The sequence below is a fragment of the Anabrus simplex genome, chromosome 1 (genome assembly GCF_040414725.1).
Source record: "Anabrus simplex isolate iqAnaSimp1 chromosome 1, ASM4041472v1, whole genome shotgun sequence".
Taxonomy (NCBI): domain Eukaryota; kingdom Metazoa; phylum Arthropoda; class Insecta; order Orthoptera; family Tettigoniidae; genus Anabrus; species Anabrus simplex.
The window spans coordinates 1,290,703,929-1,290,721,939 of NC_090265.1; positions in this window are offsets into that span (position 1 = coordinate 1,290,703,929).

An 18,011-nucleotide genomic window follows, 5' to 3' on the forward strand; every position below is an offset into this window, starting at 1 on the left:
AGATCTTATGGCGACGATGGGATAGGAAAGGGCTAGGAGTTGGAAGGAAGCAGCCGTGGCCTTAATTAAGGTACAGCCCCAGCATTTGCCTGGTGTGAAAATGGGAAACCACGGAAAACCATTTTCAGGGCTGCCGATAGTGGGATTCGAACCTACTATCTCCCGGATGTAAGCTCACAACCGCGCGCCTCTACGCGCACGGCCAACTTGCCCGGTAAGGATGAAATTATGATGGAGACAACACATACACCCAGCCACCGTGTCGGCGAAATCAACCAATTATGGTTAAAATTCCCGACCCTGCCGGGAATAAACCCGGGGCTCCTGTGACGAAAGGCCAGCACGCTAACCATTTAGCCATAGAGCCGGACGTGTAAGTGGTGATTGATGATGTTCCCTTTCTCCGACTTATGATAAGTCGTCCATGGGCTGCAATAGTAGCACAACTCAAAAAAATAAGAAATCTGAGTTACTGCAGACTCCAGCATTGTCTTTAAATTATTTTATGATTATAAGCTGCAAACTTCGAAGATAGTCCAAAAACATAATCTATAGAAAAAAATAATTGCAGCAATAGTAACACATCTCAAAACATCTAGGTCATGGCTTTGGCAAGGGGAAGGAAGGAGCAATTTCTATTAACTGAACTCCTATCGAGCCATTTAGTACCGCTTGCTCTTTATTCCATAAATTAATCGTAAGATTACTTCATTTCACTACTAAGGGAAACTTTGTACTAATTTATCTAAGAACTTAATTTTTTGAATTGTGCCACTATTGCAGCCCATGAGCGAAGTGATTTCTTGGTACCTGTTTATCTTTTGAATTTGAGACTTCATTTTTGTTTTCATCTATTGTTCGTGGTGTATGATTCATTGAAGTTTGATATTCAGGTTTTTTTTTTTAGGATTTCCGTCATAAATACTCATTTATGTTGACGAAGTTTTATTATAATTTATGCTTAACCTCAGCATCCAAGCAGGGTAACGCTCTTGATCTGATTTCGTGGCCAGTTCGTTTGTCACCGTATAACGATTTTCCTTATAGCCTATATCATTCGAACTACCGTACAATCAGTTGATCGTTGAGTTGGCCTTGCGCCGCAACATGGATGAAGTGGAGGTATCCGCAGTCTATTATTATTATTAATGCTTTACTCTTTCAGTTAACGGTATTCATTTTTGCACCTGTGACTTTATAATGCGTATTTTCAACATTTTTTGTCATTAGAGAACCACGTCCCCTTGCTTACTTGACCACTGAAAACATGGTGGACGTTCGTTCAATTAGGATCTGCCAGGTAGCGCTTCCGTTTCTCTACGTCATTCGACCTCGTTGCGTGCACTACAGGAAGATATGTTTCATTTCATTCCCACTTACAGTTTGCCTGTCTGTAACTGGTTCATTGTTGTAGTTTGGCAATAACACGGAGAGCAGTTCAATGAGAAATTCACACATGTGTAGATAAAGATACCGCAGCCTTTTAAATTGTGCTATAATTTGTGAATTTTCTTCTTTCTGTAGTTTCTTAGATGTGCTTTTCGTTACTTATGGATGTAATTTTTGTTACCTTCCTAGAGTACCTGTGCAACAAACTATGCCCGTTGGTTGGGGCGTAATATCTGTCTACGGTATCCTCTGCCTGTGGTAAGAGGCCACTAAAATGGGTAATCTAGCCTCTAATCTTGAGATCGCGGGGCCCCTAGCCATCTTTGACATTGCTTCCATGGAATTGTACCAGCTTCACCACATTCATCGTTCAATCGGACACCACTTAGTGAACCCTTGTAGCATTCCGATTCGGACAGTATTTAGGTTGCGAAATCTAACCAAACTTTTAATTTTTATACCTCTCTGAACACAGGTTATAGATGCCCATTTCTTACTCTGATCCGACCCCAACGTTATTATGTACTTGACTCGGTTTTACGACCGAATTCCCTTCATGACTCCAATCCTGTGTAGGATGTATTGAATAATTAAGTGTTTCTGCAGTGGTTGGCAGTGTGCTGTGCTGTGTATGTAATTTGAAGATCTGAAACAGAACCGCATGAACTAAATAATACTATTATTGATTTTATGTCCCAATAACTACTTTTAAAGTTTACGGAGAAGCCGAAGGGGCGTAAATTTGTCCCGCAGCAGTTATTTTACTTGCCAGTAAATCTACCGCCTTGAGGATTCGTACCTGAGCCTATTGATATATCGCTTCTACTTACGAAGTAATCAGCTCGACTCGCAGCTGAAGGCTGTTACGCTGGATACTCAGTCACGAACTGCCCATCTTTACGGTATTATTGAACCGTACAGTTATTATTATTATTATTATTATTATTATTATTATTATTATTATTATTATTATTATTATTATTATTATTATTAGGGCCTGTGTGGCCGAGACGGTAAAGGCGTGCTCCGTTCGCCCGGAAGGACGTGGGTTCGAATCCCTGTCAAGAAATCGTAAAATTTAAGAAACGAGATTTCCACTTCCGGAGGTGCATATGGCCCTGAGGTTCACTCAGCATACACCATAAATGAGTATTAGGTTAATTCCTGGGGGCAAAGGCGGCCGGGCGTAGAGCTAACCACTCTACCCTATCACGTGTCGAGGTTAACATTGGTGGAAGCCTTTACCTTCAACTCCTCCTAGGGCCTTCATGGCCTGTACGGAGGTGACTTTGCTTTTATTATTATTATTATTATTATTATTATTATTATTATTATTATTAGATCTGTTTTGCACTATTCGTGTCTTGGACTTTCACTTCCATTGTTAACCCTTAAGACGTCCTTTTAATGCAATGCATCACGAAACACCGTATTTATTTATTTATTTATTTATTTATTTATTTATTTACCAAAGCGTTATTTATGCAACATTTTAACTTTCCTCAAAGATCATATTCCAGAATACAGTAACTTCTCCAGATCCCGTCTACGGTAGAATCAGAGAAAAAAGTCGTTTGTTTGCCTATATTTTTCATGTCGTTGTGAAAACACATCTTTAGATTTCTCCGTTCCGTGGATTTGGATGCGCATTGCACACATACAGACAAACACTTCTGGATATCATGGATTGAGTGAATATGGCTTCTCGTGTGTGGAACTGAAAATGGCTTCCTACGCCATGGACTTAAATTGGCTCCTTGACTTGTGTTCTCTACCTATCTTATGCACGTTGCCTAGCTACAGTGAATATATGCCTTTAATCTTGGTGACAGCACGTTGGATTGTCATACCCCAACACATGTTTTCTGACGGTTTCTCGTTCATAACTCACCAACGAAAGTGCAAATAGAAAATCCGGCTTCGAGGTGCATTTGGAACCCCCTTCATCTACCTATATTCAAAATGTTAAGTCACTGCGTGCCGTAGATTTGGATGGGCATCACCCACCCACCCACCCACCCACCCACAAACACTTCCTTTTATTATTATAGATTAGTGATCCATTCTCACGCTTCTAAGATATAACTTCTCATCAGTAAAGACATAATTAGAAGGAAAATAGAACAACAATTGGATAACGATCAATATGGCTTGAGAACACAGAAGGAACTAGGGTGGCTACATCAACATTACGCCATAATCTGCAAACAAGGAAAGAAGTCAGCAGGAAAACTTACGTAGCATTTCACGGTATCCGCTTTTCAGATGATATTGCTCTCTTAGCTAATTCTGATAACATAATTATGAGTAAGATGCAAAGAACATTCAACAAATCCTTAGAAAAAAATAAATTAAAAATAAATATAAGAAAACAAAAGATAGTAGTCAAAAAGAAGCCTACAGGTAGAAAACACTTAAAATTAAATAACACGCCGATAGAACAAGTCACAGAATTACCCTTTTCAGAAATCAAGAAAAGAATAGTGAAACAAGCTTTCCAAAGCAAGAAAAGCTTATTGCTAAACAACCATCTCAGTTTGGAGACCAGAAAATACTTTCTCAAGACCTTTGTTGGAGTGTGCTACTATATGGATGAAAAACCTGGAAATTAGGGAAACACGAATAAAAGAAACTTGAGGCTGCTCGGTTTTGGAGAAGAATTACAAAAACAAGTTCGATTGATAAAGAAACAAATTACCTTGTTTTAAAGAATGTAAAAGTGGATCGATGTGTATTAAATACGATAAAGAAGAGGAAAACAAAGTTCCTTGGACACGTTCTGAGACATGACTTTCTACTCCAAACCATCCTTTAAGGTGAAGTACTGCGGAAGAGACCCAGGGGACGACCAAGGATGTCACACATCAAGAACTCCGTCGGTGAACTGGCATGTGGTTCATATAGCAACATGAAGAAGCTAGCAGAAGAGAGTTAGATGTGGCTACAGCGACAAGGCATTGCCTTTAGCAGATGATGATAATGATGATTATGACGACGATGATTATTATTATGATGATTATTATTAATACAGACCTATGCAGACGGACTTTCACTTTCGATACTGAGTTCATATTCTTCTACTAAATCGTCGCTGCTCGGGCAAACGGTCATATCTCACAATGCTCTCCATATCCATAATTTTCCTAAAGACTGGTCACGCCTCCCAGCCACAAATGAATATACATTCCATCAGAACAATTTTCGCTGTGTTAATTTTCGTATGCTACCTTGTAAAGGAAAATGAACCTAAAGTACAGTATACTGTAGGAGTGCGTAAATTAGTTATGCAAACATATATTCCTTGAATGCGGTACGGTAAGGTTCAATTTCCTTTACACGTACGCATAGGAAAATTAAACCAACGAATATTATTCTGACGGATCCATATGTGGCTGCGCGGTTTGACCACTCTTAAAGAAAATAATGGATAGGAAGAGAACTGGGAGATTTAGCCTTTGCCCAAATAGCGACGAAATATTTCTATTTTATACATTACGCCTCATCACCTTGCCAGAGAAAATTTATATGATTTAGTTTCTGTACACGTCGTCCATGAGTATATGTATAATCAAACGCGATGACTCGGGGCTTGATTTGTGAAGGACACAGGCTACTTACCTTAAAATACACACTCCTTTTCGATGCCTTCTAGGATGACAGGAAAAAAATGTCAGAGTTGCGTCATCTGTCAAAATTCAACAATTTATAATACCTTGTTTCTGAAATTTCTGTGAATATTTAATCATCCAATGTAATGGTAATCAAATTTGAATCATATTACAAGAATCATCGCCGTTGCTGGGACAAAACCTCGTATGCGATAATATTTTTGGAGATATACTGACCCGCACCACATACATTATGAAGAGCGAATGCCTTGACAATATCGTCCCTGTTCTGCCAAAACGGCGAATGTGACAATGCTCTTCCTCTCCATTATCTTCCTTAAGAATGATCACGCCCCCAACCACATGTTGATATGCAGTTCATCAGAACAATTTGCGTTGGGTTCATTTTCTTATGCCCGTGGGTAAAGGAAAATGAACCTTAAATACATCACGCTCTAGGAGTGGGTAAATTTCATGCAAACACACATTCCTTCAGTATGGTACAGTAAAGTTCATTTTCCTTTACACACGCGCATAGGAAAATGAACTCAACGAAAATTGTTCTGATGGACCGCATCTAAATATATGGCTGGAATGCGTGTCCAGTCTTACGGAAAATAATATATAGGAAGAGCAGTGTCACATTCGCCGTTTTGGCAGAACAGAGGCGATATTCACACAATATTGCACCTTACCGGCCAAAGTTTTAAGCTAAAATATTTCACATAGGAGGTTTTGTCCCGGCAGCGACGATATAAATCACTTTAGAAAACATTTCTATATCAACGGGTTGATTTAACAAAATAGTTCAATGCGGTATAGTTGGGATAATTTACGTGCGATTGTAAGCTTTCATTTATGTTTTCAAACAAACCACCGAAGAATTAACATATTCCCAAGGTGACAGAGAATGAAAGAATGCTCTTACTTTCAACTGTGGAAAACCGTCTTTATGTAATTCAAAATGGGAAAAATAACTTACAGAAAAGTTCAACTGATGAGGTTCTCTAAGGAAATTGCATATTAAATGGACCTCTATTCTTATTTAGACATCGTGTGAAGCCTTTGAGACAATGGTAAAGTTTCTAGCCGCCCACTTCTTCGGCTAAGACCGTGCCATCGAAGCGTAACAGCGGTTGTTAACAGGTGATTGTTTAGCACATCCGAGTATATCATGCATCAGTCATGGCATTGTCCCACACAAACTTCCACTGACAGACAAGCTCCATTAAATGCATCACTAATTATGTGAATTACTGTAGCACAGGATCAGTGTGAACTAAACTACAGAACTACTTGATCAAGGGAAGAAGCGTGGAAGAGTAGGAAAATACAAAAGACAGGTGACAAATTACTTCTTAACTAATTATCAGATTGTGTGGTCAATTAAATATTACGTGTAATCTTTTGATGAACAGTTAACAGTAAATCGTATGCAGTAGTAGAGTGGAGCAGGCATGGAACACGCATATTGTCACGATTAAAAATAAATAGCAACACATCCTTGGAATCTATTCGCAGCTGCCAGTTATTCAGTCACATTCACAGAGGGCATACCAGTATGCCTTCGGCACAAACAGTACTACATTCTACTTGACCATTTCCTGAAAATGTACCAAAATCCATTCAGGCAATAAGGTTTGTTTTGGTCATGTATCTCACGAGTTCCATCATGAAAGCTAATATTATGTATAAAGCATGTTAATGGATTCAGGGTAAGCTTACAAATTTATGAAGAAAATGTATCAGAAACGAATCCATGCAATACAGTATGTAGGAGACGGAAGAGAAAAACAAGTAATGATTGTAGAGTCCATGAAGTAATCATGGAATGTTTTTGGTAATAACACGGAGAATATTGTTCCAATTGGCAGGGAAACTTATCTGGACTATAATAAAGAATCTTAGAAGGGGAGTGGGGTGAAGGGAATTGAATAGGCTAGCGATTTCGGATGCGACCGTTTCCTTAAATAATTTTCCATACCTGGCGTGGAAATGGGAAACAGCGAAAACGTAACTCCAGGGCTGCCGACAGTTGTACTCGAACGTATAAGCTCCCGAATGCAAGATGACTGCTACGTGACCTAAACTGCGTAGCCAACTCATTGAATCATCAGATTTGGACGTACTTATTAGCTTTTTTATTTTAACTGGCTTATTTCAAGTGGAGAAGTTAGGACGCCTGGTTCTCTCTTATACTTAACCACATTTACAAAATTTATCTGCAGATGCATTAACCTGTAATCTAGCAAAAGTTGCATGTACAAACACACACACATTTGTAGAAAATAATTTAAATAGTATAGGGCATATTAACTAATATGAATGAAATAACATTGGTCAAACACACACACAGACACACACACAAAGAATAATTACGTATTTTACATAACTATCAACTAGGTCTACATATGCAAGAGAAACACTCAAAGTACTTTACCATTTACATATTAGCCGTACAGTGCACACGTCATTCAGTACCTATCAACAAGTAACCTCGGTAGGATTTTTTGAATTTAGTTAATGAATCACTATCCCGAACATATTAGGAGATGCTCAAATACGTCTGCTTCGTGTCGGTAGATCTACTGGCATGTGAAAGAATTCCCGTGGGACTAAATTCCGGTACTTCGGCGTCTCCAAGAAAACCTAAAAACGTAGTTAGTGGGATCTAAAGCAATTAACATTAAATATCCCTGGCAATGACTGGTGAGGAATTGCAAAGTCTGGAACTCCTCACAGTTATACATACGTGGATGTTGAAGACGAACAGCAGGATTAGTGCCAGCGCGAGTGTTACAGTTATGAGAGGCGGAAAGGCGGTGAAATTTGAAAGAAGTGAGCCGCAGTTTCATCGTTTGTTCCGTAGTTGCGTCAAGAAGCATTACATCACAGTAGTTGAGGATAGGATGTATTAAAGTCTGCACTAGTCTTTGTTGCATGTCCGGTGGAAGAACGTCTTTGTTTCTTTTCAATGGATGAAACGAAGCAAAAAAATTTCTGACATACTTTTTTTGTATGTTCCGTCCAATTTACAGCAAAAACCTTCTGACATACTTTTTTCGTATGTTCTGTCCAATTTACAGTTTCAGTCATGTTCTCTAAGGGATGATTTTATCGTTTATTTTTATCAGAGGTGGAATATGTGCATTGTTCGTCACGTGTAGGATCTTCCGAGAGCCCACAATGATTGTGTTTTTGATGGGTTTATGAGAAGTCTGCTCGATCGTGCATAATCACTTATATGTTTCAAGTCACTATTTATGATTTGCACTGCATCTGGTAAATTATTTATTACCGGGCAAGTTGGCCGTGCGGTTACAGGCGCGTGGCTGTGAGCTTCCATCCGTGAGATAATAGGTTCGAATACCACTGTCGGCAGCCCTGAAGATGGTTTCCCGTGCTTTCCCATTTTCACACCAGGCAAACGCTGGGGCTGTACCTTAATTAAGGCCACGGCAGCTTCCTTCCAACTCCTAGCCCTTTCCTGTCCCATCGCCGCCATAAGACCTATCTGTGTCAGTGCGACGTAAAGCCACTAGCAAAAAAGTCATTTATTCTAAAGTGGCTATATATTTGAAAGTCACCTGCATATAAGTGGCAACTACGTGATTTTATTGTTGATGTACAACGAGAAAAGTAGTGGTCTCCAAACACTACCTTACGGGTTGACTACTTTTCTAGGTCCCTATACTGAACTGCTGTAATGAATTGGTACCCGCTTCCAACGATCATTCAATTAAGATGTAAAAAACGACCGTCAAACAGTCGAACAAGTAAGATTCCATTCGCCTAGCTAATTATTGTGAGCCTATTATGTCAAACGCACCACTGAAATCCAACAATGTTAGAATAGTCACTTGATGTAGTTCCATAGAGAGTCTGATTTCTTTTGTCATTTTAAGGAGAGCAGTTTCAGTACTGTTTCCCTTCTTAAAGCATGAATGTAAGGGGTTTAGGAGAGAATGGTTATTTCAATATTGCAATACTTGTTCGTCCATAAATCGTTCTAAAACTTGGTAAATCTCCGGAAGAAGAGAGACGGAGCGATAATCAGAAGGTAGTTTAGGATCACATTTCTTGGGTACTGGAATAATATTTGGGCGTTTCCAGGGATATGGAAATGTACACGTTTTAAGACAATAGTCGAAAATGTGACAATAGGAAGAATGGCACTAATCATATTATGGATGAAATGTATACGGATGTTACCAATACCTACGGCTTTGTATTTAATTGAATAAAGTGTCTTGACTTGTTTATCAGAAACAGGTTGGAAAGTAAAATATGGGTGATTAGGTGATAGGGTGAATGATTGGTGAGCATTTAAGTCCAACTGGTTATTGGGTTAAGCGGTGTTTTACCTTTTGAAACATATATGTATTAAGGTCGTCAAAGGAGAACAATAAATTGGTTCCGTTTGTTGCTGCTGACCTTTCACAATACCCAGTAAACGAAGATGGCTCCAAGTCTTACTGAAACTTGAAGGAAAGTTTACGTATTATAATTATGATTTCTTAGGATTTGCTTGACTCTGTTCCTAAGCATATGGTACTTTTCGAAGTCACATTCAATGTGAGTTCTCTTGTATTGTCGGAAACATGCACATGGCGAGCCATCATATTTTTAATTTCGTCATTTAACCACGGGTAGAGTGGGTGACAAACTTTCACAAGTCATTTGGGAACACGCTTGTCGTACAGTCTGGTAAGACAATTAAATCTGTCAGTTTTATTTATATTTATTGTCATAAGTCTATAAATAGTTTTGTTCCACATGCTAGACATTATGTTATCTGCAAATGAATGAATGGAACCAAATAGAACTAGGAAAACTAACAAAACTACATTTACCAAGAAAAGAGTAACCAAGGCAACACGGCAACACAGAACAGAACAACATGAGACTAGTAAAAGTAATCAAAACTACAACTACATGGAGAAGACTAGCCAAGGCAGAACTATATACAATTAAGTGTAATAGGAGTAGTGGTTACTCCAGGGGGACGTGAGGTTGCTCACGAGTAAAATTGTCAACGCAGCACCTCCAAGGAGGCTAACAAACCTGCCTTCCCTGACCTGATTGTGTCAGCATGTCTAGTATTACGTTATATCACTACTTGCTGGAACAATCATAACATTTCGTCAGCCGCTGAGTGCATGCCATTCAAGACCTAAGTGCCCTCATTCTTCTATCATTGCAACTTACTGTCTTAGCAGTTTCTATCCACATATGAGACCACACAGCCTTTGCCTCTACGTTTAATACTTCCGTTATAAATTTATGTTCCCCTTCTTTTAATTTGTTTACACATAATCTTTTGACAGTATTTAAGTACCGATTTAAATTCTCACCCCTCAACCATTCTTTACAATCCGCTGAGTGCACACTGTCCTTCTTTCTCTTGTCCTTAAAGTGCCATTCTTACTGTTTAAATTCCGGACCACCTTAGCACTTACATAATCACTTCTTGCACCTTCAAGACATGTTAATCTACACATTATTATAACCCTAACCACTAGGCTATGGGACCCTTTCTTTCACTTTTCTTGAACATAATTTTTTCACTGCATTTAAAAACTTGTTCAAGTTCCCCTCGTTATTCCCCTCTTTCGAAACACACTCTAAATGTTTTTGTTCATCACTTTGTCTGCACTTCTCTTGCTGCTTAGCACTTAGAAACTTTACCCTTATCTTCTCTGTTTCTTTGCAATAACCTACTAAACGTAGGTCATTTGTCTTGTTCCCACACAAAATACATTGTGAGTTTTCTCTACTCTTAATCCATCCCTTGTTTTCATATAACCCCATGAGCCACCATATTAAACCCCTTTCAACTTTTTATACACATATCTTACATTTATCTTGGAGACTTGTAATACCTTATAAAATAAACTATGCGAAGCTCTATTTCTGCATTCTTCTATCAGTCTTTGCATTTGTATATCCTTAATTCTTGCTAACAGAGCTCTCTGGCTACTACTTCCTTTTCCCTTCCATACCTCATTCCCACCTTCTCGATATAGGTTTTAATTTTTGACAACCAACTCTTGGCATACTTAGTGTACCCATACTGGGTCATTTAGGGCAACTATTACATAATTTGGTTTCACAAACAGATGTATGGATGGAATAGTTAGATGAGAACCTCCAGAAGTCACTTACCAGGTTTGAAGTCTCGTCCTCCCTACTTTCATGTCGTCACCGGCTGAACTCATAAAGCATACAGGCAATGGAATGCTCGAAAAAGAAAAATAGGCACTACATAAAATATAACAAAAGTAGGATTCTATAATGTGAGAGGAATACACTAATATTATTAAAAGAAGAATCTTCGTTGAAATATTATTTGCTAAACATTTTATTTATACTGATAAATCACACGAGATGGTGCCATACTCCAACACATGGACAAGAAACAGTCAAGAATAATGCAATATATATATATATGCTTTCGTGTCCTTGTAGTTTATTCATAGTTGTAGTTGGTCCTCGGCATACCTCAAATCATTCGGTTTATCATCATGGTTGTAAAAAGTATAAATACGTTTTATTTAAAACACGAGATTGCATCGCCGTATATCCAACACATGGTCCATTTAACCACAACAATTATATATTTATACTGAACACATACGTGTATCCTGGGTTTACCTAACAAATTTAATTCAAAGAAAAATCAGCCAACGCTGGAATCGAACCCATCACCATAGAACACTTTGGGAAATAATAAAACACATAAACACATTACATACAAAATATCAAACTTATATCAAACAATACATCTCGAAGATTATGGCTTAACCAAGCCATAGTATCTGGTTAAATTCTTCGCTCCAACATGGGTCGAACTCAGGTACTTCAGCTTCCAAGGTAAAAAATTTAATACTCCAATCACGAGCTAATTTAATGCATAAAATGGGAAGGGATATATTGTGCCCTACTGGACCCTGAAGTTCCGGCCAGGCGGAAGCCGGTCTCGAACCCAGAAAATATTCCTCTTCACTCAGCCGGATAAGCGTTCTTCTCAGGGATAACATGGGTATAACGGGGCAAGAAAAGATAAACACGAGGATATGTGACTAATCAGGTAAGAATCGGCTAAATTAAAATAAAATAAAATATCTAACAGAAACATCGCTGCATTCAAAGTTTAACAAATAGGGATTTATTACATAAAATTGAATTATTTACAAATGAAAGAGCTTTTCATTATGATAGGGTAAAATAACGCTGAGCCGATGACAACCAGTTCACTGCCTTCACGAAAACAGCTGTTCTGTAACAAGCATGTTACAATAGTGTAAGTAACGAACTCTAGAAAAACGGATATCTGCTGAAATACACATTATTGAATGACTCCCATAAAATTTACTATGCCTCGTACCGTCGAACCCCGGTGCAAACAAATATCACCACAAAATGTACAATGATCTGACTCGGTCACGAACCCTAGTCCCATGAAGAGTAAGGCGTATAAGATTCATATGCAAACACTATAAAAAGAACATAACTAAAATATCCACGAGTGTCAATCTCAACCGGGCCAGTGTTAAAAATTTACGTAGAACAAATAGGACATAAAAAAGATCTCTTCCTGCTTTCAAAACATCAAGGTCCTCTTCCCCTTCGCACACTTGACAAGCTGCAGACGGCAAAAACCAATTCTCAAGCCTGTGACGGCAAGCTCAACGACCTTCTTCCTCCACCACTTCACTAGCGACAGTCCCCCTAATTTATGAGCTCATCTGGGCGGCAGGCTAAAAATCTCGCCTTTCAAAGAAACACCTCACGTAATCTGCTGCTAAAAGCCCTCTTTTAAATACACCTGGGCGATTTGCCCTCGTCTCAATATCACCAGCAGTATCGCAAATCTTACTTCCGCCTCTCATGGGATCAACCTTGGTGCTACAAAAACACTAATCATTAAGCGATAGTCACATGGCCATACTAGGCATCTCCAAATACATCCAATATACTCTCAATTGTGTTGGGCTCTCTCATATCAATCGCAAATCTTACTTTTGCCTCTCATGGGCTCATATCTCTCAAATATTCGGACTCGCTCGCTCTATCAGTGAAGCTGGGTGGATTAAGGGTTCATGCTGGTCTCAACTATACGTATCTACGTCTGCAGAAACAGATGCCAAAATGCGATATAATAAAAAGTGCCTGTCTGTTAGACTAACCTCCTATGACCAAAGGAGTTCGATCAGACCCATAAAAATCACACGTACGTTAAAATAATACACTCGAAATAAAATACAAACACGCTAACAAGGAATCTACACATATCATCTACCCTAATGTACGGGGTTCGAGCTTGAGGCCTAGCTCTTAATTACAAGGAAAATTTTCCTACCATAACTAATCTGTTGACTGATGGCCCCCATATTCCTATCTAAATTTAAATGACATGCTTGAAACAGAATTGGAAAGCTCTGACCTTATGTTATCGATGACATAACGGAGCGGCCCTCCCTGTGGACCACTGAATTTACCACATCATGATAGACTGGGGCGCTGGCATCAGATACTGTTGACCACTAGGAGACATTCTTTCTTGTGTGGCGCCTTCGTACAGCTCCCTCTGTAGTTGGAAGGTGTCCCCTTCGATGTCGCGCTGATCAGGTGCTCCCAACGTTCCTGGATCGATGCCCGTTGTCGTGTTGGCTTCAGCTCCTGGTTGTGGCTTCCTTGCAATGATCATGTCAAACACTCGTTCTGACTTGATGCTGGGGTAACTGAAAATAAATTCATATATTACAGACTGTCCAAACTCGATGCCTGTTTCCACTACTATCGTGTCTCACACGTCACATTGACCAAGTCTCGTTCAGAGTTTTAAACTTGGTACACAGTTTCTTCACTCCTCTCAGTCATTGTTACTTCACCCTTTCACTCGGACAACCTGTCGTTTCTGAATTCCTACCCTGAGCCAATATTAATTCTAGCCTTTCGTCAGTAACACCTTGACCTCACAGAAATATGAAGCTACTAGTTCATTAGTCTCTTACAAGCAGTACCTCATCTCCCCATAGCATATTCTCACAGGTGAAATCTTAAATTCAGCTGAATATACAAGTTGATTACTTACTTCCTCGCAGATATAGCAGTACAAGTAGTCTGTGCAGCTCGAAGACAAAGCGTTGTTCTCAGTACCAATACGCAGTATGACGACTCGTTCAAGCGGCCTTCTGGTCCAAGAATGAGACTGATATGCCAGGCGGCCTTATTTTATAATCCCGTATAGCGTCATCACGCTGCTTGATCGCGTGCAATCTGCGCGCGCCCGCGAAGTTTTCCCCGCATAAAGTACATCATGAGCTCTCAGTAACGAATGCATTTATGAATGCAGCCCTAATGCATATCAAAATAAAGCAGAAATTATACAGGTTGCAATTCTTGTCTCAAATCCAATGCAACTCTTCCGTACCCAAAGATATTAATTTAATTCTTTCTTCCCTCCTACTATAAGTTTTGCCGGGATCTGGGAAGCGTCCCCAATCTTTATCAAGAGGCTTGGCTTGGGACATAACTCCTTTTAATGAGTTTCTGGAGATTTCTCATAATGACGCTCTCGCTCACTTCACACAAGAACGCTTCTTCTGGACTCCTTTATGACATATACTGTAAGACACTGGCTTCGTGGGTGGCCTCGTGTGTTTCCAATATCCAATACTAAAATTAATACAATTGTCCCATGAACCGTATGGTTCAATATCCTTCGCAAAATCAGAAAATTACCCGCATTACTTATAACGTACCATTAGAATGGAATTGAGACTGCTCTGGTGAATGAAAAGGATCTCGCCAACATTAACCTGCTGGAAACGACAAGCATTCCTCCGACCCTAAGTCCGCCCGCAATAAAACTGTCAATCATGACAACAGCTGTGTGACCAGCTCTGTGGCTACAAACACATTGAAATCGTCGTTCTTTCTTTCTTTCTTTCTTTCTTTCTTTCTTTCTTTCTTTCCTTTTCTCTTTCATTCTTTTATATATCACCTCGGCTTGTTCTCAAGTACGCATTCATTTGAGAGCCATTACTTCTTATTATTCATTATTTGGCTATATATTCAGCCCAATTCAATATATCACAACAGCCACAATTATTATTATCTTTTATCATTCCAACAACACAACATGTTACAGCTTCACCCTTCCATATCATACCACCGCATCTCAAATTCGTTCTATTAATTTACAGAGAAGACTCCATTCTTACAGCTTATTTAATTCTTCTCGCATATCTATATAATTCGCAAAATACCTCGGTTTGGGACATCTTCAATGATCATCTATTACCATACGGAATATATAATACCTGAATCACCTTGAAGCAAACATATAGTTTATATTCAAACTACTATAAAAATCTTCACCAGATAATAACATTACGAAGAAATTATAAGTTTAGCTGAATCGCTATTCTTCCCAAATATGTGCTTCATATACACTAAGAATTTAAGGGGATCTGTATAATAATTCATGCAAATAAACCTGCTAAATATCAATGATTATTCTTAAATCATTTAAAAATCCTAACTAAAATAATAAATCTTTCCCAGTCACACGCATATAGTGTTCCCTACATTTTAAATGAATAATTATACATTTTAATATTTACAAAATAAAAATTGCTACTGGCATGCAAATCTCGTGGTTTGATATATTCAAATATGTACTTATCAAATGCTGGGTATGGTTTGCCGTCATCTCGAGGTACATCTTAAGTTCTTACTCCTTCATGATGAGCAGTCTTCTCTTTGATAGTCCTTGGTTCCTCTCCATACTACTCGAACTGTGGTCTTCTTAGTTGAGTCTCTGGACGCTCCCTATAGAAATGACTGCAGGCACTTAGGCGCGATTCTTGTAGGCTCCAGATTTCGGGTTCGACGATCACTCACGAACATACAGGAAAAATGGAAAATCAGTTATTAAACACTGTTCATGTACTTTCAAAGGGATCTACTGCTGACACGATACACTGATAACTTTAAATAGATCAATGCAAATAGTGGCAAGTTTGTAGAAATCACTGTTCATTTCCCCATTAATCACACAGTCTATCACCACGAGTGTTTATGGAGTATGCAAACGCTAATTTTATCAGGCACAGTTTTTTTTCTGAACGTCACTCACTCTTAAATGCTTTGGATCAGTTATTAGTAATTGCTGAATATAATTAGCTGTCTCACAATTTCTAAACAATCTGACGCGTTTGCCCTTTCACTGATTATTGCACCATGAGCCGCAACTGACTGTCGTTGACATGTGAAATATTGAATGTTGAGATAAGGCTTCTATTCATAAATACTGTACTTTTTCTTGTACAACACGGCTTATTTCGCGATATTTTACATCGCACTGATGTGTTTTTCTTCTATGACACAACACTTCATAAACTGATATCCAAGTTCACTCCTAACGTGTTAGTACTGCAGCTACACAAATGACAATGAGATACTGTATCTAGGGCCTGGCTCTACTTATAGCCTCCGAACAAAATGATCAGGGGGAGGTAAATTATGCCCTGTTGAATTTGAAGATCCGGTAATCGGAATCTTTCAGCGACGTGAAAACAATAAAATTATAGCTTGTGAACTCTAGTTTCTACTGAACACATATAAAACGAAAGCGATCAGTAGGTCATTCACAATCTCAAAAGCGTCCTTTTAGAAAATCACGCGTCATGGTTCATCATGCAAGATCTCCCACTTTTTCCACACGTCAGATTTCAGCAGTCATCTTTAATCTGCGTACTGCTATATGACAAGCGTCATTACCGATCCACCATTAAAGTATTGCATTTATATGCATCAACAATTAGCATTAAATACATCGGTTCGAATGAGACCTGACTCATAAATTTCCAAAAATTATTTCAGGTGAAGGTGTTCTTCTTCTTCCTCTTTTTAGTAAATTATAGTGAAGTGGCACCAGTGAATGCGGTGTTGAATTAGTAGAGGACACTTATTTCTCAGGGGTTAACACACCTTAACTCAGCCCACTCTCCGACAACTTACATTTCCACGCGTAGCGTCATCCTTCCATCTCGCTCACACGAAAAGAGAGCGCGATTTCAAGGTTCAGCAGTACTACGCTATCCCTTTCTCGTTACAGCGCAGAAAACTGCTCCCCTCGGGCTGGGATATCGCAAATCACATCCCGGTTCGTCATGTAGACTGCTAATTACTACATTATATGTCACAGAATGTTGCGGAAAACGGCATATATAATTGACTAGACCTCCTAACATGCCTATGGCATGGTGATGAACGGTTACAATACCTGTCAATTGCTGTTTGTAAGCTTCTTGCAGCACTAAGTCACCCTCCCCTCGTTTCAGTCGCACCCAGTAGTTCAGTACTCTACCTCCACCGTATTTTTAAGCCATTCTCTCAGATCTCCATAATCCTTTTTCTGAGCTTGCATTGTCTCCATTAACTTCTCAACAGAGCAGAATTCTTTTACCACTCCTTTCACCACCTCCCGAATTTTCTCCATGTCTTATCAACTGATGTTTCAGCTGGTATTGGGGCCGGGGTTCAGTTCTATCCCTCCTATCACCAGTAGCAAAGTTAGCACCGCCGCCACCAAAAGCACCTCGCCCAACTTCTCCTGCAGAGCTTTGCCTGTCGTCTGCATGTAGTCTTCTTCTAGCTCCTCTGCCAGCTCCCGATGGCCGCCCGGTACTCTTCAACTCCCATCATGCCTCTCCGCGCTCGCCACTCCACACGTCTGCACCTGTCGCTTGCTTAGACTAGACGATGTCAGTTTAACATAAATACATAGTTACATAACTTCAACCATGTCATTGTGTTATGGAGCACACTGAACACCAACTTAAAGACTTTGTAAGTTTCAGGTGAATTTTACCAAATCCTGCAACCAGCATCCGTGAAATCAAGAGAGAAGAGGTCAGCGAGTGACTATCGCTCGTCTCTACGCTGTAACCTTACCCGATTGCAGAAAAAAGAATGAAAATCATCTTGGATTACTGCGACAAC